The sequence below is a fragment of the Bombus terrestris genome, chromosome 7 (assembly GCF_910591885.1).
Source record: "Bombus terrestris chromosome 7, iyBomTerr1.2, whole genome shotgun sequence".
Lineage (NCBI taxonomy): Eukaryota > Metazoa > Arthropoda > Insecta > Hymenoptera > Apidae > Bombus > Bombus terrestris.
The window spans coordinates 24215590-24242737 of NC_063275.1; the positions used below are offsets into that span (position 1 = coordinate 24215590).

General features: G+C 35.9%; 2 protein-coding genes across 12 annotated transcripts in view; one reads left to right on the forward strand and one right to left on the reverse strand.

Moving 5' to 3' along the window:
- LOC100643486 (glutamate receptor ionotropic, NMDA 2B) overlaps positions 1 to 27148 on the reverse strand; it is a 360187-nt gene that overhangs the window by 247859 nt on the left and 85180 nt on the right. For all 11 annotated transcript variants that reach the window (XM_048407837.1, XM_048407845.1, XM_048407842.1 and 8 more), the window contains one exon: positions 10820 to 10918. The gene's annotated coding sequence lies outside the window, so the exon portion shown is untranslated. The remainder of the gene's footprint in view (positions 1 to 10819; positions 10919 to 27148) is intronic.
- Positions 1 to 27148, forward strand: part of LOC100644849 — a 172141-nt gene that overhangs the window by 59026 nt on the left and 85967 nt on the right. The window lies entirely within an intron of this gene.

Genomic DNA, 27148 nt, shown 5'->3' on the forward strand with positions numbered 1-27148 from the left:
TCCGGCTGTATTTCACCTACGAATATCGTGGAAATCCCGTTGGCTTTGCAAAGCTTAGGACTCTCTTAACGTCGAAAGGTACCGTCTGCAGATGCAATTGCACGGAATCGCAAGCTGCGACTCCTGCTGCCGCGCCGTCGGGAACATCTCTTCAGGAACTACTTATCACGATCGTGATTCTCAACTTGCTTCGTAGATCCTAGTTTGAAGTAAGAATAACGCACTACGTTGTCAGACAGGGAATCCATGATCACCCACAAGCCATGGATACACAAGGGATATATAACATCCGAGAGTTAGACAAGTAAAACACGATCATTCTTGTTCAGACACCATTGCAGACTTTGTTTGAACACGCACAAGTAGAACAGGGTCGTTTCTATCTGAACAAACAGAATGGTGTTTAACATTGGAATTATGAAATTCAAAACGATCCGGATTTTTTATCTTTTCATAGCCTTTACTCTCCGGATCTTTCGTTATTGCAAAATCATGAATTTATTATCATTGGATTGCTTTAATTAGAATCGTTTATACAAAGCATACTTAGATACAGGTTAGTGGCTTAAAATACGTTCTCGGTATAATGTATTCCGTGTACACTCCTTTTCAATAGATCACGCGTGTAATATTCGCAAGGAAATTCTGGTATTTGCGAATGCGTATTAGACAGGTTCACTCGTATATTCTCCGGTGGATTAATTAAACTTTGGGTATAATGCGTTGAATTCTCGACAAGTTTATAATCCTCAAATGAAAAAAGTTTGGGCTCCATAGCACCGATCGATGTACGGGCATGATTGAGCCTTCTTCTGAAAAACGCCGATCAAATTTTTGAAAAGAAACTTATACTTAACCGAATCGAATATTCTAATTTAATTGAATATTAAACTTATTATTATTTAAAATGATTTTCCATCCGGAAGTTTACTTACTTCCACTGCGTGAAATCTTCATTCCTTAAAATTTAATTTACCGAAAAATATTATGCTAAAGGTTCATGGTTATGAACCATTACAAATTTTCAAAAATTCCTTGACTGCTTGTTTATTCATATTTATTTTTATACATTATTTATTCCGCTGCAGAAAATGCTCGTAAAATCCACTCTTCTATAGAATACAAAGCCAAAGATACACCACCTGACAGACTACATTCATCTTCTGAATTTCCAAAAATTTTCCTTCTAGCTATCTAGTAAAATCTTACTCCCATTGTATGGATTTCTCGTATCCCAAGATTTACTATTCGTATAAAATACAATGCCAAAGATACACTTTATAAAAGGTTACATAGGTTCTCTAAATTGCCAAAGATTTCCCTCCAAAATCATACTACTTCCTTGTCCTTAACCCACAGATACTTATTTGATAATATTAATTACCAAAAAGAAAAAGCGATCTAACTAGCTAATTTCAACGTTCGTGACAATCGTCCAGCACGGAATTGCATCAGGATCGACCAAGCTTCGTAACGATTCATCGGAAAATCGTATCACGTAGGACCTATGTAATCCAGTATCTATTACAGAGAAACGCGGTGCAGCGTATTAATGTTAATCTCGCGTCGCAACTGAGAGCTGTGTCGGACCGAACGTTCTCTGCCATCTGTAAAATACGTTGTTCGTGTACGCGTTGTGTTTGCATACTGCGAACCGTATGTAACCACGTAAGATCGCGGACGGTGTGTAGCATTGCCCGTGTCTACCATCAGCATATCTGCCATAAGCATCCTGCATCTAGATCCTCGTTTCACGTGAATCTAGTCGCGTCAAGCTATGGTTACAAACTGATATTCTGATATTCACGCATGAAAATCTATATACATGCTCGACTTATTTATTACATTTATAGGAAATTCGAAAGTGCAAAATTGCGCATCACGCGGATAATATGAAAAAATATATAAGATATCCAAGGTATAGCGATTTTTATAATATTTGCCAAGTGAAACAACCTTCTACCGAAGTCCTATTTTTTTTTATTATAACTTTTCAAGACTGTGAGTTCGTATAAAATCCGCGGTCTATCCGTTACTTTGACAAACTCAATTCGTCGGACCGTGCCTGTCGATTCACCCTAATATGCGTCCACCGTAACCATAAGTTCGCGTGAACGCACGAGTATCGTAAGATTGCACCCGCCGAAATGCAACTGCACGCTGTTTTATCCCGTTGATGCGTGTCGCAAAGAGACGAGAGACGATGGAGATCGCACGGCTGGCCGAAATTTGCATGCATGAATGTTTGAGCAAACTGGGAACTTGCCGTGCTCGTGGAAAGGCGGTGAAACGGAAAATTGAGCGAGGACGGTGATAATCGGACGAGTTGTTGAGCGAAAACGACCAGCCAGGAAAGCAGGAAGTTGTTTGGGATACCAAAGGATTCTGTGTGTCGTTGTTAGACCGTTAGATATAAAATGATTCTCTGGCGGTGTTCTGGTGTCTTGCGCGATAAAAATGTACGGGATTATGCACCAGCTTTCGCGCACCTAGTGTTTTACGCGATAAAAGATTTTGTAAATGACGAGTGATTTACGAACAGAGGAGTGGAAATGATACTCGCGAGGTTGAAACTATTTTTGTTGAAAATTTTTTCCTACCTTACTGTTAGATCGCGGATGTTCATATAAATTCGTATTTTTACACACATTGTTAATTATACGGTATAAACGATCAATGGCTGATATCTCTTACAGATGATGAAAACAAAAACGAGCGAGAAATTTAATATTCCAATATATCTCATGATTAATATAAATGATCAATAGCTGATATCTCCTACAGATAATGAAAACAAAAACGTGCGAGAAATTTAATGTTCCAATATATTATTCCACGATTAAAAAAATAAAACTGTAATAAAAGAACGCGTTATCGTTTAAATATTGCAACGTGAATCCCAATTTTGACATTTTACAGATTTTTGCATCTGTACTCGTTCTGCGTATCTATTTCGCTTTCGATTAATTATTCACACTGCTAAAATTCGTAAAAAATTTATTTTCTCGCCGTAAACGTCACTGCGCGTTTTCAATCTTTTTCCGACATACTTTTCAAGAAGTATTATGTTGGAAAGTATCGGCGCCGTAAAATTCAATTAGCACGAAGAGAGGACGAGACTCTGCTAGTCGCTAAACTTTCGTTAATAGAAATTTAAAACGGATTGAAGCGTGTAAAAGTTCATTGGAACTTCTCTCTTATATTTTTTCCTCGAAGGAAGCTTCGCGCATTATCGAAATTTTTGTTAACTGTAACCGGTCATTTGCAAGGAATTAAATTTCCCGATAAATCTATCAGAGAATCGTTCGAACAGAACTGTTAATATCGTTTTATAGAATATTATATGATCAAAAGAGTTAAGTCGAGGAGCGAGCTACAGGTCCAACAACGCGATTCGTTTCATTTATCTCGTGTCAAAACTGGAATTTCGGAACGTAATTTTATCGCTGGACCGTTTATATCACGAAGCATGAAATTTCACGGCTATTTTCAAGCAAACGTGTACTTTGTCTCGCGCGAAAAATTGCTTGTTACACTGGCTATGACAATATGCTTTATACACTTACGCGGCGAAAGAAACAACATTACCGTTAATTTTGCAAAAATTTACCTTTGCCATGAATTTAGACTTCCCTTCCCAACCGTGTCCCGCAATACTTATTCGTGAGAAAAGTATCTTAAATTGATGATCATGATCATCACACTATGATCATTTTTCCCTGAAAATTTGTATTTATAATCACTGATTTTCCTCTCTTCTTTCTATTTTACACTCGTACAAATCGAAGTGAATAATGTTCGCAATTGATGACAGGTGGTTCCACCAATAACGTGGAATCTCATTAATATTGATTTAATAAAGAACTACCAATGGAATCACGTGGTTCATAATTGATTCTTTCACCAATTTGTTGAGCTTGTATTTGAGTAATAACAGAAAAATCCATTCATTCATTCTATCGATTAAATCGCGACAATCAGAATTCCAACTACATCCAAATGACTATAATTCGCAGTTAATTTCAATTTAATCATAATTCAGTAATGTACTTGTAATTAATTATATTTTGAATCGCGAAAGTTTTTAATTTATTTTCTGCTTTCTTAAACTGTTCATTTTGTTCCACCAAGTGTACATTTCATATTTGAATAACAGTAAAATAAATAAAAATGTAATATACAAAATATAAAAGTAACAAAACCATTTAACCGACATTCCTTAATGTATTATGCTAATAGCATTCTCGGGCTATTTCTCCTTTTTGCCATATGAATTTGTTCTGGATCTTGGAAAAACAACCAGTAATAACATCCAGTACGATAACGTCAATTTCACGAACATATTACCATTGAACAAGCATGACAGAATATTTCTGCTACGCGTCCGATTGGTCAGGAAACGCTTGTCATGCTCGCTGACTGGATTTTCACTAGAATCGGCGCCCCATGAAAAATGCAACACGATGGAAGATCGCCAACGGGAAAACATTGGTAAATCGGGAAGGTGACGGCGAACAAGTATAAAAGTCGACATATGGACGTGAGTTTCTATTGTTTACGCGTCACGTTGAGCGGAAATACGTTAACAGGCCAGCAGGGGACTCTGACTCCTGCTTTTCGCTAGCTCTGCATCGACAATACGAAACGATCGATTATTGTTTTCATTTAATATACAAGAAAAATATAAGATATGTTCGTGTATTAAAAGGTTACGGTGTTTATGGTTTATGGTTTAAATATTTTTGTTTAGCATAGTGCCAATATTTTTCTTTAATTATTCTCAATGTATAATTTTTAATACGAAGGCAGCTATATTAATTTATAAAAAGGAACGCATTTTTATAATAAAGACTTTTTCTTTCGATTCATTTTGTTTTTTTTAATTTCCCAGAACTCCAACCGCATAATAAATACAGCATCAACTGTTTGTCTTGCGCCGACTTCGAAACATTTCACGCAAGTCCCCAAAGTTCTATAATTCTTCTTCGAGTTTCTCAACTTTTAAGCTATCGTCGGGAACCAAAATTTCGGCCGAATATTCCTTCTAAGACCTACGAAACGTTCTTAGAGGTGTGTGATATACATAGATATAAGATTATCGCGGATCGTAACTTTATAACCCAGTGGAAGCAGCTTGTATAATTTGGTCTTCCGGTATAATTAAAGCGTGATAACATTTTATCTCGTGTGCTGTATATACATTCCAAACTTCACGAAGATCACGTAGAAAATAAAACGTAAGCCAAACATAAACAACAGTGGCAAAAAATGCACATGCGTGAATTACACGGTAAATTAATAGAAAGGCTTACGTTCAAAAAATGCACGTGTAGTGCATTACACTCGTCGTACACTCGACAAGCCGAAGTAGCACGGTAGATCGACAACTGAACTGAAATAATTGTCTTCTGATAAAATGATATTTTATTATAGAGACTGGGGTAGCGTGATTCAATGTTGCATAAAAAATACAAAATGACATATTAGTTAAGAAAATTAATTTCAATCGCAAGAAATTGGAGTGGAATAAAATCAAGCTTTGCGATTGAAATTTAATATTGTACTTAACAATGAAGTTTTTCATCCGACAATTTCTAATTTTCTTCCAGCTATAGATTTGCATATATCTGTACGTGTGTTATATATTTTTTCGTTCGTATAATAAATAAACAAATTTCAATGCACGCTGAGTAATCCGCTTCTTATTTTTGCTAATTGTTTCTGGCACCAACCCGAGAATCTTCACGCTGTTTCCAAACATCAAACGGAAAACTGTGTTCGCATGGCAGAAAGCAGACGTTCTAGGCGAATTTGTTGTTCCACGCCCCTTGTTCCTTTCCATCTTTCAGCCAAGAATACATCCGACGCCATTTGTAGCGTGACGCCCTTGCTCTGTCGTTTCCCAGGGGAACCTGGGCTTCATATAATTACAATCGTACAGCAGAAAGCTTCCGACCCCGTTTCTATTGTCCTCTGCAACGACTTTCGCTCGTTCTTCGAATAATTTCCTCCTCGTGCTGCTTCCGGCGGCGTTACTTCGTATCTCGCGTCGCCTCACAATGTTAATCGGACAATTGCTGAAGATGAAGTTGGAAACGAAAATCACTGTCTGTTATTCCAGAAATTGTAATTCATATAATTCTTATTTCTTTACGATCCCTTAGTCTCGTACACCATCTTGAAATTTCAGCAACTTAGACTATCGTGAGATTCGATAGAAGTAAAAAAAAATAACAGCTATAACACGACTTTAGAATGAGCCAAAGTTTTGATACAATTTCAATGGCGACTGATGGTCTGATTCAATTCTAACGGCAATTGAAACTTTGAGGCAAACTTGAAAATATGAAAAGAATTTAATGCTCCAATTCTTTTTGTTTTTTATATATTTCCTTAGTATCTTAAAGTTTCTTGAAATTTTAAGAATTCAGACTATCGCGGGATTTGATAAATCTTAGAAGTAGCAGCTTTCATATAGATTTAGAGCGAACTAAAGTTTTGATACCATTTTAGTATCAACTAAAGGTCTGATTCAATCACGGCACGAGTCGAAGCTTTGACGCAAAGTTGAAAATGTGGGAAAATTTGATGCGCCAACGAGATAAATGCGATTTTCGTCGAATTGAAATCATAGTTCGTGAAACGAAGGCAAACGTTCGCGGAATTTCAACTACTTAGAAATTCGTTAGGGTAAAATTACACTAACATTTGCTTGATTACTTGAATCGATCACGAATCAAATTTGTAAAATTCGACGCTCGAGTAACGAAGTGTGAGAGCAAAATGAAATTTCGAAAAAACCAAAGACGCTACATTTTTAAAGTAAACTGTTTAACGATACTCGTAAGTTCTCGTTGATTGACGCTGTAAAGAGAACAAAAATTTAGCTAAACTCATCGCTCGAGTTTGAAGATTTATCTTCCTTTATGTATCCTTTTTGAACTTTCCTTGCGCATAGTGATTACTGTGCTTACAATGCATTTTTTTAATGTCTGCGGAGAAACGCATTTTTATCTTAAAAGCTATCAACTTTTAATAGAATATTTATAATTAACAAATATATCTCCTATATCTTCCTATTCAATCGCTATAAATTTGCCGTAAAATGAATATAATATGCGATATCTATAATTAATAAACACATTTCCCATCATGTCCAGTACCTACAATGATTTAAAATTAACTAAAATAAAATTACTCTAATAATAACGCACTAAAAATTCAATTATGTAATAATTGTCTCCTCGCTAATTATAAATACCATACATCGTCAATCTACAACTAATCGTACGAATGATCAAATATAAAACTGTCTCATTTTTAACACATAACTATGCTTCGTTTGGAACATAAGGATAAACTAGCATAAGCAAGAAGTCGAAGACCGTGTTTAACAGATCCAATACTTTTTCGCTGTTTGTGCAGAAAATATTGCTTGCCGAACAAAAACAAACTGGACCTGAAAACTCTTCCATGCTTCGTTTATTCGTCTATTGTTGGCCATTCGAGAGTCGATGCCTATCGAGAACAAAACGAGAACACGATTTCGGTACAAATGTCAAAGGGGCTAGAATTTCATGAATTTCGTCGCGACTTTTCGGTATTCGCACGATTTTCTCGCGGTGTGTTTCGACGTTCGCTTAGAAATCTGAGAACACAGTGAACAGAAAGCTGAATCACAGGGTGCAAAAGAAGATGAAAAAAGGTGCAAAGAGAAGTGAAAGCCGAAACGACTTTCGGGAAGGATGATCGAATGAAATAAGATAAATCGCGAAAAGAATGATACCGTGGATCCTTATTCCGCTCCTAAAGTCAATCGAGAGTTTCTCGATCAAGAACAAAATAGAACGACGCGAGATTCATCGAATACGAATCGAAATGACACTCTGTGCTTTTCGATTTCGCGATAGCGAAATAGGTATCGTACCAGAGGGACGCTTGAACCGTGCAAACGTCCGAACGAAGATTAAGTATTATTAGATTTTGGAAGAAAATTTGTTCGTCGATACAGTTGATAATTGTAATTTTAATTTCTTATTTATCGTTAACAGCCAGGCAAGATATCACGACGGATCTCTTATCTGTAAATTTATTCTCCTAAAAGTACAAGTTGAAACAGTAACTAAATTGCATATGTTCGTTCAGTTTCATATATTTGTGAATGATTCGTTTCTCTTCTTAAATATTATAATAGAACTATAATACTTGGACTGTCGAAACGCGGAAATGAAAATTAGAAACATATGGAAGAAATTTTGTTCGCCGACTTAGTTGATGTTATAACCATACCATGTTATGATTCATCGGTAGCAAATGGACGGATCACTACAATATATCTCCCATCTGTCAGTTGCGTATATTCTAGTAAAAGTATAGCTTAAAACATATAAAATAAATGATACGTATAGCGATATACGTGCAATATATCATACTTGGACATATTTTTGCACATTATAAATATTCTGAACATTATTGTATCTTGAAATTTCATACGCATACGTAAACATCGGTAATTCAATAGCGATAATGAAAATAAAATTTGAAATATGATATAGCATATGAAATTATCTGATTAATTTTTGAAATCGTATCACGCGTTTATTCTATATCTTTTCGTGATAACACTCGATACTTTAACTGAAAATTATCTGTCCTGCATATTTCACGATAAAAAGACATATATTGTTATTTTAATGTAGGGGCGAAGAGGATGAAAGTAGAGATAAAATTTTGTGATGTTCGATACCTTGTCGAAGTGCTGACATTTTTCTAAAGATTTGAATGCCGATCCCTGTTAACAAAGTTTTCCCTTCTGAGTAACCTCAAAGGATTCCACGTAGGAGAGAAATATCCAAAGAGAGAACGAAAGATAAGCGAAAGAGAAAGCTTTTTCGTGCCGTGGGCAATTTAGATTTTGTCGAACGGCTTTGACCGAAGTGTCGACCCTAATTCTGTGACCCGGAGAAACTTTCGGGTTTACCTAAATTCTCAGGCGCTCAAAAGTTCACCCCGGCGAAAGTGTCATAAAAGAAAAAAAGGAAACAAAAACATGACGCTAAAATCTACGCACTTGACTATAAAATATGGCCTAAAGGAATCGGTATTCTTACTTGAAACAAATTTATGCTCTTCCTTGGATTATCCTATGTCATTTCAATGATCGAAGCTTCTATACCGTTTCCATTTAGCTATTCGTAGACGCTTAATAGAATGTTTTAAATATTTACTCAAATTTAAAAGTGGGTCGTTTCTGTTTCTTCGTTGGAGACAGGATACGAATTGAATCTACTTTAAAATCAAACATAAAATATCTAGTTTGTTTAAAAATGCCTCCCACGTTTACACTTTATTAAATTTGTCTCCTTCTTTCGTTCCTTTCCTCGTAGTCTCTCTGCCTTTTACGTTTATTCAAAAGACGGGGTCAAAGGTATAAGGATATCATCTTCGCGTTAAAGAAAGTTGCACATTTTTCGTTTGAAAACCTGCCGAAATTAGTCTCGTCAATAAGAGTTCTTTTCACGTCGTTAATGCATGAAAGAAGTGACGCATTCACGAAAACGCAAAGGAACAATGTATTCGCTACGCAGCATCACAGCCGTTCAAACGTCGCGACAAAGAGGAAGAAAAAGAGGAAAATCTCAAAGCCGAGCTAAATGTCAGCGTTGTTTCAACTAAAATTACCGCTATTAACAATTCCTTTGGCGAACATTTCCGCTCACTTTTTTCTTGCTTTGTCGTCGATACTCTCTAGTGCAAAATACACGATTCCGCGTGGAGCAAACATCGTGCAACGAGGGAAAACTTTGTTCAACAGTTGTGTGGATTTTACGGCGTGCAAGACGCTCGCATCCTGTGTGTATTCAACAAGCGCAAAATAATCACGCGTGCTGCAAAATTGAAGAATTTCGGATGGCGTGCAGCACCCACGTACCTGTTATAACGACTTCAAACATTTGCCTTCCATTCTGATCTTCATTCCTGGAGTGTTTGCGTGATTACTCGCGCGGAGGTACAGATGTAAACATTCGTGCTCAATTTCGCTTGTCGATGAATTTTCAGACGATTTTTTAACAGCACGTAAAATAAATGGTATTGTTTGGCTAACAATCGACAGCGGTATCAATGGAAAATCGAATTCTCTCGTGATTAATGTCCTGTTCTTTTTTTTTGTTTTTTTTTTTTTTGCTATTTCTAATCAGTTTGATTATTGAAAAATTCGCTTTTAAAATTCTTTTTCTGTCATTTAAACGATTAGTGTTACAGTAATTTGCGAAAGAATCGAGTTGTCTTTTCAATGATATTCTGTTCGCTTTTATTTTTATTTCTTTGATTTTTAAAGCAACATGATAAAAAATTTTGCTTTGTTTCTTTTCGATTAGTTATTGTAATAATAACATATTTTATGAGCGCAGGCCACGCAAGAATACTTCGTTACTACGATAAAATAGTATTCCCTTTATAAACATAAAATAGCTATTTCATGCTACTTTCTGCTTTTTCAAAATAGCCGAGTTTTATATTAAATAAACTGGTTTCTGAATTTGAACCAGCCTTCTTTGTATATTTTTCTGAATATTTTAGAATATAGTATACTTTCATATTTTCTCATGTTACTTTCATATTTTCTCATGTTACTTTCATAAAAAATAAATAAGCTAGTTTAAAGTTTCTACGTCATATTTCAGTCAGTTTTCAAACGAAAAATATGTTACTTTTAGTTAAAGAAAAAACTCGGTTAAAAACAAGCGCACACACGTTCCCAAGTCAATTATAAATCCGTATGAGTTTGTCTAATACGTTATAGTGGCATTCTACTTACTCGATGCCAGTGTAGAACCGGGCAATTTCCACTTGACTTGTGCCTGACCACGAACGGGGTCATACTACTTGTAGCCGGGCAATGAAGCACACCAACTTTCTGTCGAAATAAAGGCAACATGTTTTACGTTAATTTATAAATATGAAAATAATAGAAGAAAATATATTACTCAAAATATCTTTAATAAAACATTAATGAGTTTTAATTGTAAAGTAAAACTAATCTTACTGCTTATTAAAATCTAATATTGGTATAAAAATGAAAGAATTTATTCTATACTTCATAAGACGTAGCTATTACATTTTTATGTACTTATATCGTTACTTCTTTTAAATAATAAATCGCATCGTATTTAATATCAGTGCTGATTTATCGTGATATATTTTATTGTCTATAAATCAACGTCAAAGATAATATGTAAACTTCGGGAAAAGCTGATGGTCAATTCGGTGAAAAATAAGTTGAGTTATAAAGATGTATGTAATTGTCTGCGGACTATCGAACTAATCGAACTTTCTTTTCATAACTTCGAAGATGAAAAATACTACGAACGAGAAATCGGGGTAACAAAGTGCATCAGATCGCACGTTTACGACGTCGAGCCAACTGACGAATTATTCATACGAGAAAAAATATATCGCTCGATATATTATTCTCAATTTATCGAGGAAAGGCGCACCTTCGTGAGAAAGGAACTGCGGCCATCATTTCTGAAGTAGCATATCGAACTGGCTCTTTGTGGACACGTAAAAATACGGTCGCTGGCTGCGTGATGACAGTTCGATTTCCTATTCCTCTTGGCATGCTCACCAAAATGCGTGCACGAAAAGATCCATCGATCTCTGGAATCATGGCCCACTATCCTACGCCTGCTTTACGACTCTTAAAGGAAAGAAGCACTTTTTGCTTAATTCGAAATTGAGACTATCAGTCATCAGAGTGTCACGATATTTTTCAGTTTCCTCTTAAATGTATTTACACCGAACCACAGTACCACGAACCACGTACTCGGAATTTCTAAATACGTATTACTATAATATCGTATAGTTAAGAGAATGTATCGATTATTGCGAAGTATTACGATAATTAGAGAAAAACTAGAGAACTAGAAATTTGTGATTATGCATGATATAAAATTCTGAGAAATCCTTAAATTATTCTAATCTATCTAAGGGAACAACTTCTCGTATTCAATTTTAATTTCAATTCTGTATCATATTTCAATAATGATTAATTTACAATTTCATCATAATATGCAATAATGAAATTATCGAGGTTGAATGACAGCGTGAATAAGAAATCTATGTAAATCAATCTCACTTTATAGCCGGCAGGCAAAAATTAATAAAATATACATATATGTAAAAATGAAATTAAAAACAGAAGCGAGAAGGATGAAATTAGTAGCAAATTTTAGAACTAATTTTATTACAAACTTTACTGCATGGTCAATATTTCGGAACACGAACGCACGAGATCTCTGAGGAAGATAAATCCACTCTGTCCTTCGTCTGTGATTTTAATTACGATAGTTATTTTTATTTTAAAGTTACGAGAGGGTGTAAAAAATTGTATACTTCTTCTATGGTAAAGCGAGTATATCCTAGAAATAGCAACCTTGTTTAGTACGAATAACGTGTCTGAAGAAATACGAGGACTGTGATCCTTGTTCTTCTCTATTTCAGAACTTTTAGACTACGATAAAGAAAATTTTTGTAACTCTAGAACTACGAAACTCTGGAGAATATCTTCCGTACAGTATACACATAAATCCGTTGTGACTTGAGGCACGTCCTACAATTTTTCAAGTCGATGAAACAAAGTAGATGAATAAAAAACGGAGATCGATGAAAAAATCTCGATCGAAGGTTGTAATAAGTTGTAAATAACGTTTATTCGAAAGTCGAGTTATTGTTACAAATAAATACGAAATAATTCACACTTCGGTAAGTAATAATATTTATGCAAAATCCGATTACCGCTACAAATAAGCGCGAACGAACAATTTCCACCTCGATCAGCAATAATATCACAAAATTCAGTAGAAAAATTTCGATCGTCCTATGGTCGTAATTCTCTATGGTTTCAAATTGAAAAAGAGTGAATCTTCTGCAAACAGCATCTGGACTTTGTTGAACTGGAGTTCGCAAAAGCAATTCCACGAGAACAGCGAGATTGCAGAAAAAACTTAAAGCATGAAGAAAAATGTCTGCAAACATATACGATTTATTTATTTAGAGATATTAGAAATTAGGGTTTCCAATGATTTCTATCCTATATGATAAGTTTATTGATAGATGGGTCCATTTCCAATAGATTAAACAGGAAACTATGATTATTTAACACGAACCAAAGACAGTAATGTGCTATAACTAAGACAACTAAATAGATAATTCACAACTCACAGCTAATAGTTTACAACTCATAACAACTTGGCAACTCAACTCTCGACTCCTCACAACTCGACTCTTAGTTAACGATTACCGATTAATTCGTCTTTCTCCCTTAAGCGTCCCTTTGTCTTTTCCCGTACCCTCACCACGTACGTGTTCCGTAACCGACCGCGATCATAATCATCTTCCGCGTAACTATTCGACTGAAGGACAGACGACACATTGATAGGCCGTTTGGCCCATCCTTCAAGACCTTTTCGGCCTGTCGGCACTTAGGCCTTCTCGCAACATTGTTTATGGGTCACCCGACATTTCTTAGGCAATCTGTACACGATACTATAATATCTATAGATGATTGAAACATGATATTGGGAAACGAAACGCTCGTAAAGATGAAAATAAAAATCGACGATAATAAACATCATGATTTTTATTCTTATTTTCACTGAGAAATAATAAAAGAGAAATCCACGTAAAAAGTTAAGTTGGGAAATTTAATTGATTTGATCGACAAGTAATCGCAGAATCAACAAAAACGAAGCATCGCAGGAATAAAGTCTCTCGGAAGTCGTATCCTTGGAGCTTGATTTATCTACAGAGTGGAGTTGATAATCAGTTCCTGGAACGCGTGGAACTTGCACAGAAGCGTCTGACCACTGTCTCTTAGGCATTTATTCGTTTGGCCGGTCGGCCGAACCCGCGCACGACCTTTTAGGGTCTCTAGACCAACAAATGGAACCTCGCTCTTTACCTTTGCGGATGTTCCCTCTCGATTCTCCTTTTCCAATTCTTGTTTTTACCCAGAACAAAACGCATCCGGATTCCGGCAGAATCAACACGGAATCGCGTATTTTCGCTGTCCACCTTGCTGTTCGTCCTTTTCACTTTGTCAATCGTCGGCATTCCGCAACACCGATTTTTAATCGCTGTCTCGTCGATAGACTGTGAACTTTTACGCAACTTCATACCTCTGAGAATATACTTAGGGAAACAGAAGCTCGATACAAAATTGTTTTACCCATTATCAATATTATTATTGCTTAGTATTATGGGAGGTGCTGTACTTTGAGTATACATTCTGCACAATTTTCTACCAGAGTTCCCTATAGTGAAAGCAGAACTCGGTCAAAAAATTGTTTTACTTGCCAAATGTAACGGAAAGCTCAATACTTTGAATATTTTACACTGCAAAATTCCCCATAAATGCACAATACCTGCCACTTAACGATCAGCGAAATAAAAGAGAAAGAGTTTCAATGAAATAAATTTCCTTGTACATCGAAGCTTAACTCTTTGGTCGTGTTGAAAATATTCTATTATTCCAAGGATTGGAGTGACAAACGACTGGTTGTAATGAAACTTTAATTAAAACCGTTGAATGGACGGGATGGAAGTTGGTTTCCATTACAATGAAATGAAACATTTGGACGAACGAGTGCACCGGGGCTGTGCCTGACTTGACAGGCAGAATAAAACTGTAGGTAAGCGGGCAAGAAAAATGTGACTGTGTTTGGGTAGATGATCGGAATAAAATCTTGCGTGAACGGATAACTGTGTCAGAACCGTGTCTAATCGAAATGATAGAATAAAAACGTGCCTGAGCGGACAAGAAGAATAGAACCGTGTTCGTTTGGATGGATAGAACAAAACCATAGCCGGAGACTGGTAAAATCAATGGAGACAGTTCTCCTATCAGTATGTTATGCGTGTTGCAACATGTATTAGGTTGTTCGAAAAGTTTCTTTCGTTTTATAAGGAAATAATAGACGCACAATGTTTCTTGTTTTATATTAGTTTATTGAATTATGCACGAACGTAATAATAGAAATATAACGAAATGGATCATACCTAATTCAATAAAATAATATAAAACAGAAATTGTCGTTCGTCTATTATCACTTTATGAAACGAAAGAAACTTTTCGGACAACCTAATATTCCGCGCGCGCGATTTTTCTCAAATGTTGCCACTGATTAAGTGTCTAATTATCGTTTAATTCTTACTTATTCTTCGTTGGCTCGTTATTAGACACGCAAGAAATGCTTGGAAGTGAAATCGAAGTGTATCTAACACTGGAGAGACCAACATCAGGAATAGATCGAAATTTCCTAAAGTCGAAATTTGTTTGAAATTGAACGAACCGAAATTGTATGTACGTAAGGAATAGTTAAATTTTTTCGTCGAGAGGTGTTGAGGTTGACTTATAGAGGAACGAGTGGATGAATTTGTAATAGAAAAATATATTGAAATAAATATTGGTATAAGTACAGGTATAGTGTATGTTGACCCAAATCCTCACTTTTTCGGTGTTACAATACGACAGAAGAAGGGTGATAGGGAGCACGTTCGTATATTTATAGCAAAGGACATTACCAAAAAGTTAACCTTGGCGTGTGGCTCTAACTGAAGGCTACAAGAAACAGCAATAGAAATCTACTTGTAGCTCTTTTGTTTCTAGACCTTGTAACCCAAAATACAAAATTTATATTCAAGGGCACAATAATATGGACTCCAGATCTCCAGGTCACGGATATACAAAAGGAAAAGATGTAGAATTTTTCTTGAAGTAATTACTTCGACAAGGGGCAAATATAAATTGCGTGGAACGCTTCGAAAGCGATTAATGTTAAACTAATTGATACAGCCGAGCGGACGTCACCGGCGAACGTTAATCATCCATCGTTGTTGCATTCCGAGCGTTTATGAAAGTTTATTCCTTGTATTGTTTTACGTATTTTCACGAAATTAGCTGAAATTACAACCACAATCGCTTGCTCGCTGTTTCTATTAAAAGTTTCTCTCCGTTATTCTCCGTTATTCGATATTTTCTTTCTCTAACGAAAGAAGATTCTGCCCACTCTACTTCTTTGTGAACGACGTTACAAAAGCGTGAATGCTGTGCGCAAAATCCTATCTTTTTCAGATAATTGAAACGGATATGAAAATTACGTGCAAAATCACGCAGAGAATTTTCAGCGGAATTTTGAGAATCGTCTATTATAATTGAGCGGTTCGTTTCGAAACCAGATACGAGCTTCATTGCTGCCAGTACACCGTCCTTGCGTATGGTTTACATCTTGAAGAAGCATTTTGCTTTCGCCATGGTAACTTTTGTTCTTTCCTCTCACGTCAACGTCAATAAAGTTACCGTGCGTGACGCATTTACTATGCAATATTCCTTATACGTGAGCGGGCTTTCGGGATCGTTTCAAGCCTCTCCTTTCTATTTCAATGATCTAGCAAGCTTCGCGTAAACAAGACACAGAATTTCGAACACGACAGAAAATGTTCTTTCCGCTCGTAATTTGTAGGTAACTTCTTGCAAAGCTATCGAACCTTTGGCGAACAGCTGGTAAATTTTATTAGAACGATTTCACGAAATGCAATTGAATTTTATAAATGACGCCGTTGCGAAACTGGGACGAATAAAAATGGAAAGAGTCGATACTGGGTCAGTAGGATACTCGGTTTCTATTTACGTTTCTAGTTAAGCACCGATATAACCGAATTAAACGAACAAGGTACCCGCACCGACCTGGCCAGCCGCCTTCAGATTCTGTTTATCCTTCCACTTCTCACGTACTCCAACGCTTAATTAAAATTCTCACCTGCCGGAATCAAATTGATTAAATCGGAAATCCCAAATTGAAATATCTGGGCTGAAATGAATTATGGTTTTCGACGAGCGGTCCGTGTCATTCGATTTCATACTTTAATTTACGAACGCGACGATATCCGTACCGTGTAATCACCGCTGCAACACGTAATTCATTAAACGTTCCCTCTGATTTTCAGATTGCATTCCCATTCTTCTCGTAATTTTATATGCAACCGGAGGAGAAAAGGGGGAACGGTGTTGTACCGTAGTTTAAAATTGAACGCCGAGACGAGAGAATTTGAAACTGGAGGTTGGAAGTTTGTCCGACGTACAAATTAATTTAATTAATTCTGTACCCAACAAAGGTGAATACTCTACTCACTCGTTTGCCTCTCGTTATCGTCTCTTCTTTTTTAATGATTCTACAATCCGTTTCGATAGGATTCGACGCGACAGTGTTACGTTTCCAGGTCGAGTCTTCTTTCTATTGTTCTTACGTTTGAAGATATAAACGCGACAAGAATTTCAGTGAAATCGAAATTTTCGAGAGAATTGTAACGTTCAAACCTTGAGTTTCAGTGTCTCCAAGTGGGATTATACCGCTTCGATGATATCGTTGCCTGTATTAGCCACATGGAGATCGGTTACCAAGTAAGTTACAAGTTACAAGTCGATACTCCATTTATCAAGACTTATCGTAGAAACTGTTTTTATATTTACAGAAGACATAAGCAAATAGAAAGCACTACAAAGCTGTTTTATTCGGAATTTGCTTTCGGAACTTCAATATTGCCACTAGTATACCATTTTCCATCCTCTAGTTGGTTTTTACTTTCAAAACTTCAATATTGATACTATGTTTATTTTTCACTCTGTAACTCTTGCTTTTAAAGCTTCATCGTTTTCACACTGTTACGCTATTTCTTGATCCACAGTTAACTTAATCAATTGGATTTTATACATTCGTGCCATACGATACACCCAATATGCAAAAATATGTAAACTATCCAAATACAAATTTTTATACAGTATAGAGTAGCTGCTATAATATTCAGTAGATAAAAATATGTTCTATCTAAATTCTCTAAATTTTTTTATATAGATTCGTGATTATACCATAAATTCGAAGATACCAAAATACACAGAACGCGCGTCATACCCAAAAATACATCAAACAGATTTTTACTTCTATAAAAATACGAATTTGTATAAATTATTAATACAATCTACCATCCGTAAATTTAACCTCCAATTTGTACATTAATCTTTAATTTGCAAGCTAATTTACAATTTGTTAAATTATCAGCAAGAGACATTATCGAATAAGCATTCCGGCCAACGAGAGGATACTCGCGAGAGGGAAAATCGGATCAGCAGCGGAAAGTGATGTTCTGAATGCACGTGGGCGATAACGATACGAAGACAAGATCAGGATGGTTATCCGTTGGAAATCGAAAAGGGGAGTGGTAAACGTGGAACACGAGAACGAAGCAGCGAGGTAAGGAAACGGAGAAAGACCCCTTAATACCTGGCACTTTCACAATGGATCTTAGCGGTGCGCGGTGGAATAACGGTGAAAAAAGGAGATATCGTTGGAATGAAAGAAGCAACGGGAATGCGATTCCACGGACAAAAGCAACGAAGAAAGGATGTTAAGCGCGTGGTATTCCTGGGAAAGATGAGGCCTTCGTTAGAACATCTCGCTAGTGTTGGAATTCGAGGAAATTTATTTATCAGCTAGAGCTTCAGGTCGTTCACCTTCTAACCAACCTACACCTTCCTACGTTTTCGCCTGATAAACGTTTCCCGAGCAACAATCCTGCAAAGAAACGAATGATTCCGAGCTGGTAAAATCGTTCGAACGTTGAAACTGTAGGAAAGGCACGGACTGATACGTTCTTGGAAGATGGACTAAATGAATCGGAAAATTGCACTGCTTTCTGAGGACTTTAATCAAGCGATAATGGATAAAGCGCCGCGATAATTGGATATACTTCTTCGATATAGTTGTCTCCTCAATTGGTTCGACTTCGAATTTCTTGTTATTAAATTTTACACCCGATAGATAATTAATGCGATTAGTAACGCGACTTTTTTATACATCAATCGTCGGAACTATGGTAAAGTAAAATAACGTTCAGAATATTCATAAAGAAGGACGTAAATCGGAAATGTATTAATAATTACAAAATAATAATTGAAGATTCCACAGAGAATAAAATAAATTCGTCTTTGCAAATAGCGGCGAAATACAATTTTCAGGTGTAAATCGATGCTATCATCGGATGTAATTTCCAACAGATAAACCTTCGATCACCATCGACCCTAACTAATCGTCGTCGATTAAAGGAATCCTTACCTAACGGAATAACATTCTCCTATGCAAACACAAGATTCAGATCGCAAATTCGTCTCGATTTCAATTTCGCGACTTATTTACCCAGAGACGCGTCTCGCGCGGCGCGTTGATCGAGCGTCTCGGTAAAATCGAATTTTCCGGCTGGTGAAGTTTTACGGGCGAATTTAATTTTCGTCGATAATACACCGAAAACGAACAAAGGAAGTTTCGAAGGCTGTACCATTTGCGTTCAAACCCTCGTCACTTCTGTTGAATTAATTTACCGTGTAATAATTTACTGGAACGTTCGTTCCATTTTTGAAGATTAATTAGTATATTCGTTGCAACATTCTGCTCCATGATATTTATTTGATTAATCGCGTGCGAAGCAAGCGAGGCAGAAAGTATAACTATTCGAAAAGAATATTTCATTTATTTAATTCTCTTTATTTATGGGGAATTGACGTTGAGAAATTCAGGTTTTGCAAAGACACTTTTTCAACGACTTCTACAAAAAAAAACTAGCTCGAATTAAAACCAAAATAACCACTCTACTTCGTTCTACAGAAAAAATCATACAGTAACCGCAGGAATGAAGATTAACCAACATTACCCTTAAACTAGTTCTAAATCGTTGGTGGAATGTTCTGAATACTGCATGAAGAAACAACGTGTAACCTCTTTCAAACGTCGCTTAAATAAACTCTAAGAAGAATAACATTGATTTCGACCGATTTTATTAGAAAACTAATAACAAACGTTCCATTATATCTATTCATTATTGGTTCATTGATAAACACCAATCCCCCAATCAAGTACTATATCTTGTACAGTTATCTTTTTACTGTCCTCAAATTTTCCACGCGTTTTCATTTGCAGTTGTTCGTTACGTATACTGTCACTTTGCTAGAATTTCTACAAAATTGACCCTAAGGCTGTGATAATATGAATTATAATACAACATATACTGTTCCACAAGAAGAATGTCACAATTTTTACCTTTATTTTTAATATTAAAGAATAGCAATAAAAAATATTTTGTTACAGTCCAGCGAAACTCGAAGAATATTACCTTAACCGGTGAAAGAAGAAAATCTTTTCATACCCGAATACTCGTGTAATTGATCGATTTACTAAAGAATTTACTTTCTGTAGTCGTGTCACTCTCCTAGCAAACAGGCGATAAATCTCCAAATGTCACTCGTTGCTATCAAAGAAATCATTAGGGAACGATAGCTCAGAAAACGAATGTGACCAACATGGAGACAATATTCGAGACACGGGTCTTTGAAAATTGCTATAACAGTAGAGAGAAACTGAGATAGGACTGCGTCTTGGATTAATCAGTCAAGACCTTGTCCACATTAACGCAGACTCTGCATTAAACGATAAACCCTGCCGACTGATGAGGAGAACGTTAGGTAGCAAGTTCTCTTGCTTTCCATACAGTTTACAGAAAGCTCGACTCGTTCGGTGTGCAACGTGCACATACAGCAAACTTCCTTTAAGCGTTCACCCTATTGCGGCAAGCAAAGGAGCGCGCGAACGCAGCCCTTTAACGCTCCACAGAAATACCAGCAACACAGTATACTTAATAATTCGCAGTTTCTCTGTCAGCTGATTCAAAAGTTCTATTAACAATTTGTATCTGGACTTAATTAATTACGCATATAATGGCACAGTTAGAGGATTAAAAATTGGCGAAATTATTGTCTAATGGCTGTGTAATCGATTCCCTAATCCATAGAATTTGCGCATCGAATTGCGTTGCAAAGCGAAGGACTTCCAATAGTCGTGTCGAAAATTATTAATACTCTGCGCATCGATAGAAAATTATGTGTCTGCCATACGTAGAATGAAATATTCATTTTATAGCATCGAATAAAATTTGTACTTTATACTTTCGATACCATTTCAGATTGATACAATAATTCAAATGCGTCTCATTTATTACACGTTTGTTATATTATATGCTCTTTGCTATATTTGATCTTCTAATACGGTGTAGTGCAGGAGAAATTTTGGGAAGCTGCAAGAAGAGGTTTTATATATATGTAATACTGTTAAACTTGTAATATAATTTATAATAAAAGTTTGATAATGTTATTCTTAAAATTGATCGATACGTTGCATGAAATACAGAAGATATACATTTCTTGTATGTGGCAAATATAAGAAAACTTGACAATAAAGAAATAATTATTTTATCAAACGTCCGTTGTAAATTGTATATGATTTTCTTGTACTGTAAAAGAGTTAAAGATATATTTGAATCAAGATTCGAATACCAACGTATTGTCAAAATTGCTTTCAATAGCGATCTGTTGGCATATATCTCAGTATTCTATTTGCTGGACTGTACTATGAAGGCATTCAGCGTGTCTGGTTATATAAGGCGCTATTCTACTTACGCAGTCAGGTATTATCGGATCATTTCAAATTAAATGGGCCAACAGCTCGACCATTTATACAAGAAATTTCATGCAGCTATATGGTCTGCTAATATATCGTCCATTTACATGGATTTACCATAACGCATTTCATTTCAGTTAATTTCAATTCATGTAAACCTATTAAATTGAAACTATTTCCGACAAAATTGCTACCAGGATAAAATTTCATGAGTCAGTTATTATTAATGGCACGAGCTTTTCATAGAGTACGACTTCATACAGAAAGAGATAATTCAAAATGAAATATTCCTGCGAAATACGGCGTTATAGTCCCGAAACTTTTTCTGCGTAAAAGATATGTTTCCAAGAAAGTACCGGTTTTACAGAGAAAAGATATCAAGCTTTGAGTACAGTCTACGGTGAAACGATAGAAAAGTTCCAAGTCCAAAGAAGATGGAAATTATCTTTGAATATTTTGCTAGCGGACTTTGTGCTATTGAATATCCTATCGTACGAAGAATTCGGTAAAACGCAACCGAGGGATTTAGTAGAATTTTGGTAGTTATCGAGGTAAATTTTGTAAAATAGAACGAATAGGCGGAAGAGACCACAGAAATTTTCTGTGACATAATGATAAAACTATTGTAATTTTAGAGTACCCTATGTAGATATATGGATAAGTTTATAGATACGAGAGGCGATATTCGAGATAGGGAAAGAAGTGGCAAGCACTTAGAAAAATTGGCGATGATACTAAAAAGCCTGTAAGGTGAAACTGGATAAAAAGTCGAGAGGTTCGGAAAGTTAAACATTTTGACGAGCAATTCTGTACTTCGAATTTAACGTTCCTCGCCGCGGTATCTCGAGAGTATTTCCTAGTTCAAATAGTCTGCTTTCTCTGCTTCAATTTCTTTGAAAAAATGTTTTTTCTTCTTGTAAAAAAAAAAAGAATAAATAAGATAATTGCAAATTATCAGATTAGTCTCCGATATACATATTTTTGGAATTCATTTTTAATTTCAAAAAATAAAAAGGTACGTATCTTCTTACTTTAAAAATAGTTTCGATTGTAAATTCTATGTAAAAATACAAACGAATTCTCCTAAACACGCCTTTAACTGTTCTTTCCGGTAGCTTAAAACCTTTCTCCGAAGATTCTCAGTAAAACGTATTCTGTTTACTTCAGCATTTCTCGTTCAATTGGACCAAACATCGCAGATTCTTAGAAAATATCCGATCGCGTTTACCAAAAACTTCATCTCAAACGCCTTTCTACAGCACCTCTAATGGTCATTGTTAGAGCTATGTTATTTTTTGCGAAATTTCATACGAAACTCTCATTTTCACACTGCTACGGGAACGACCTTCGTGCAAATTCAATTTATCTTCAGTGTGTGCGACATCCATTTGAACAGCCGCACTTCGGTATAACCGTAACAGTTTCAGTAAAGAAAAAACTCGACTCGAGCTCCGGACGTATACAGCAGTTGGAACGATGCACATTCCAATCTGAATTTATTCCAGGAAACGCGGATCGTTTTCGAGACGTGTAACATTTGCATCGCGATGCAGTGGCAGATTCAAGCTCTCGTATTTTGTTACAACTTGCGATTGCCAAGCTGCATACCTTCTGAGTGAATTTAAAACAGGGTGAAAGTTACTTAAAAAAATTCTTAAATCCGCGCAAAATATTTCGAAGTAATAGATTCGCTCGTAACAACGATGTACTTCGAGAGGCTAATCGTATAAATCGTGGTACAAGTAATAAATATTACTTGAATAATAGAAAGAATAATGAAAGAAAAAATAATAGAAATTTAAATATATCCGACGATCGCAGTTTCGATTGCTTGATATTACTTGATTTGTTTCGCAGTTTCAATTATAGAAAGTTGCGTGATTCGATTCGTAGATAAAATACTTTGATTCGAAGACGAGAGTTCAAAATGTTTGAAAACAAAAGTTCAAAATATTTGTCAAAATTGAAAGATACACAAACTATTAACGCGAATCTACCATAAACCGATCTAAATAGCCTCACGTTTTATTAATTTGTTAACCTTATTATCTATGTATGGGTCTGCGATTAGTATGCAACTTCTCAAGTAAACAATTGACTTAATTTCCTATGTTTATTTGTATATATCGTAAACGTTAAGATTAAAAAACGTTAAAATATTCGTAAGATGATTAGTATGCAACTTCTCAAGTAAACAATTGACTTAATTTCCAATGTTTATTTGTATATATCGTAAACGTTAAGATTAAAAAGCGTCAAAATATTCGTAAGATGATTAGGTTCCAGGTATTTCAGCTGCTCCGATACAGTGTATGGCATCTTAATACTTAACAAGCTTTGCTGTTATAGAGTACGCGTATGCTATTGAATTTTACTAAAAGAAATGAAAAACGTCGAAAGCTTCGAACAGCTTTTCTATAGCTAGCGACTCTACACGATCCAATTTAGAATTTATTAACGAGTTTTTATTTAGAAAGAAGGCGCGAACCAATTTTCACCGACGAACATCGGCGACCATAGAAGATGGTAAATTCACACGTCAACTCTGTTCGCTTCAATTTGATCAATATTTCGTGGAGAAATGAATTTCAATTATGTAGATGGCACTTTAATTACGCGACAAGTTCGTCTGCTTCATACCGAACATTTCCCTTAATTATTGTTATTATTAATGTATACGTCATTATTAATTATACGGACGAATATTGTACGAGGACTGCTGTAGATATTTCTTCGCAATTTACTGGATGCTCAAATATGCGGCGCGAAGAGCGAAAATCCGAATCCTCTCTATACATAGATGCAAACAATGCTGCATAACACAATACGTTATATCAACTCGACAATTATAGGAGCGCATCGTAAGACTGTAGAAAATCCTAGTTGCTATTTAGGTAAACAATATTGAAAAATTTACATTATATTATTTTTGAGATATGTATAATTTTGTTTGCTAGACTAGATTGGCCGCGTAGTAGTGACACACGTATGTGAATATGAGTGTGTGGGAGTATGTGTGTGCGCGGCGTTTCGAGAAACAGATGAACGTAACTGTTCCGTTGGCGGTGTGGTATGGAAGATGGTGAGACAAAGAAAGTGCTAAGACGCGTGCAAATGTATATCGACGAAGATCCTGGAAATCCTTTATTAAATAAAGCTAAAACTATTTTAATATGAATTCTACATGTAACCTTAATGTTCCTTTACTTTTATTTCGGCGATTAAGATCCACAATTCTCAACAATTATAATATAATATATGTCATATTATAAAATATAGTAAAAAGTATTAGAAAATTCTTAAGGGAAATGACACAGAATCAGGCATTTGTTTTATCTTGTTTATAATATATTTACTATCTATCAGACATGATAATTCGATACAAATTAAGATAAGACGATAAAATCAATTGAATCGAACGAGAAGAATTCGAAATCCCAAGATCTATATCTTAGATAATAAATTTATATTGGGAATCGACTTGAGATTATTCCTAGTCAGACATAATTTAAGGAACTGAAAGTATAAAGCAGAGGAGCACAAGCAGAAACACAAGTTGAGGAGTTGCAATAACGAAACATCAAGGTATTCGTGATTACAGTCTCGTGGCGCACATTAGAAGCCACCTCGAAGTCAAGAAACACAAATTCGTACAAACTACAAGATAGACGGACATCGTTGGACGACTCAAAGCACGGGGAACTTCTCTAGACATAACCCGAGGTCGTTGAATCTATCTGGAAAAGCGACAACGACGAAGAGCATTGACTTCTGTATCCGTGAAGTTGCGAGATACATCCTAGTTAATCCAGAGCTCGAGAAACCTCAATAGAACAGAAGCTTCTAAGATCTACCCTGGAAATCCATATCCTACGGGCAATAAAGTTCGTTGTATCCAATTATGGGGTCAAAAGATCTCGATTTTTACATAGTCTAGCTAATCACGAGTCCTAGAACCAGCGATTCCGATAATCGAAGCAGGACTCGTGAGATTCGTCTTCATATCGATATCGCGTTTAACTGGATGTTTCGAGATGTGGTCGATCAAAATGTCGAAGCTTTACAATATCCATATTTCAAAGACAATAAGGTTCACTACGTCTACGTAGTCGTGAGATCAAGAAATCTCCATCTCTAGAATACTTGGGTCATGAGATATACTCTAGTCACGAGACCTAAGAACCAGCGTCCGTATAATCGAGACCATGAGAGTCACATCGAGAATCCTGAAAATTAAGGGTTCGCGAGTTCCATATTCACGAGACCGTGAAACCTGTGTGAAACAGTCACGTGGCCATGGAGACGTGCTTTCCCTTTAGAAACCAAAGACTCGACTCTGCTTATTCTCTTAAGAGATACGTTTCAAGATTATTACGAATCGTCGTAATTGCCATTTCAAGCGAGAAAAGAAAGCTACTTATTATCTAGGAGAAGAAAGCTACTTATTGGCTTACTATCGTTCGATACTGCTTTCGTTCGATGTCTACCTTATTTTAATTTTGGAACAAAGTAAATAATGTACCTCGCTCGTGATGTTGAAAGGAACTCTGATTTTATGTGTATATTTTATGTTACGTGTTCTTGGACGGATTCTTCGACAACTGGAATGGAAAAGTCCAGAAGGAAACGAGAAAAAGTATAACGAGCAACCAAGGAAAGTTTTTACAAGTTTCACAGCGAGAAATGGAGCGACAAGGTGTCGATGAACGATACCTCCCCTCCGTTGCGACGCAATCTTCAGGTTTCACAGAATTTACGACTGTAAGAACTGCGACTATCTAACGTGCGAATGATCGTTACACTCTTGATTGTTCGATTTAATGTTTCGTTTAATTTATCAGATTTAGCTTTTAACACACTCGATTTAAATTTCCTGTCACGGATTTCAATTTTAATAGATCCTTTCCTGAAATTGACCCGCCTGTAACGAGTTCTATGTTTTGCTTAATAAACGTCCAACAATTTAGCGGACAAAGCGAACAAAACGTTTAGTTTATCCGCCAACAGTGACAAATTTCATCTGATTAGAGGGCCGGTCCGACAACGAATTAGCAAACGTCACCGCCTAAAGTAATTCCATGAAAATGTAAAGCAGTATTCGAGAGCGGAACGGATTCCAAGAGAAAATATTTGCGGAAATCTAATTCGGATCGAACGTGAGAATGAATTAGCATTTGTTAAAATCGCCGTCCCCGAATAGGATAATCCCGGTAGTTGAACAGGAAAAAGTGCGGATACTATACGGACGATACGTTCTAATTTCGGTACAGTCGTTTTAGAAGCGATTGTTCACCTCAATTTCTAGAAATTGCAAAATTTTACTACGCTTATAAATAATAATTCGGATATTAGCGGCAATTACCTCTGTAATCATAGCTATCTTGGCCAGTGGTATATTCTACTTATAAGATTAAATAATAATTGAACATTATTAGAAAATATTATATACGTTTTCTCTGTAATTATAAATCTTTGACTAGTGACTGACAGATTCCGCTTATAAAATCCGATAATAATTTACCTATTATAAGAGTATTACGCGTGACTATTTTATAATAATAAATGGCTGATCAGTGCACGTTCTACGT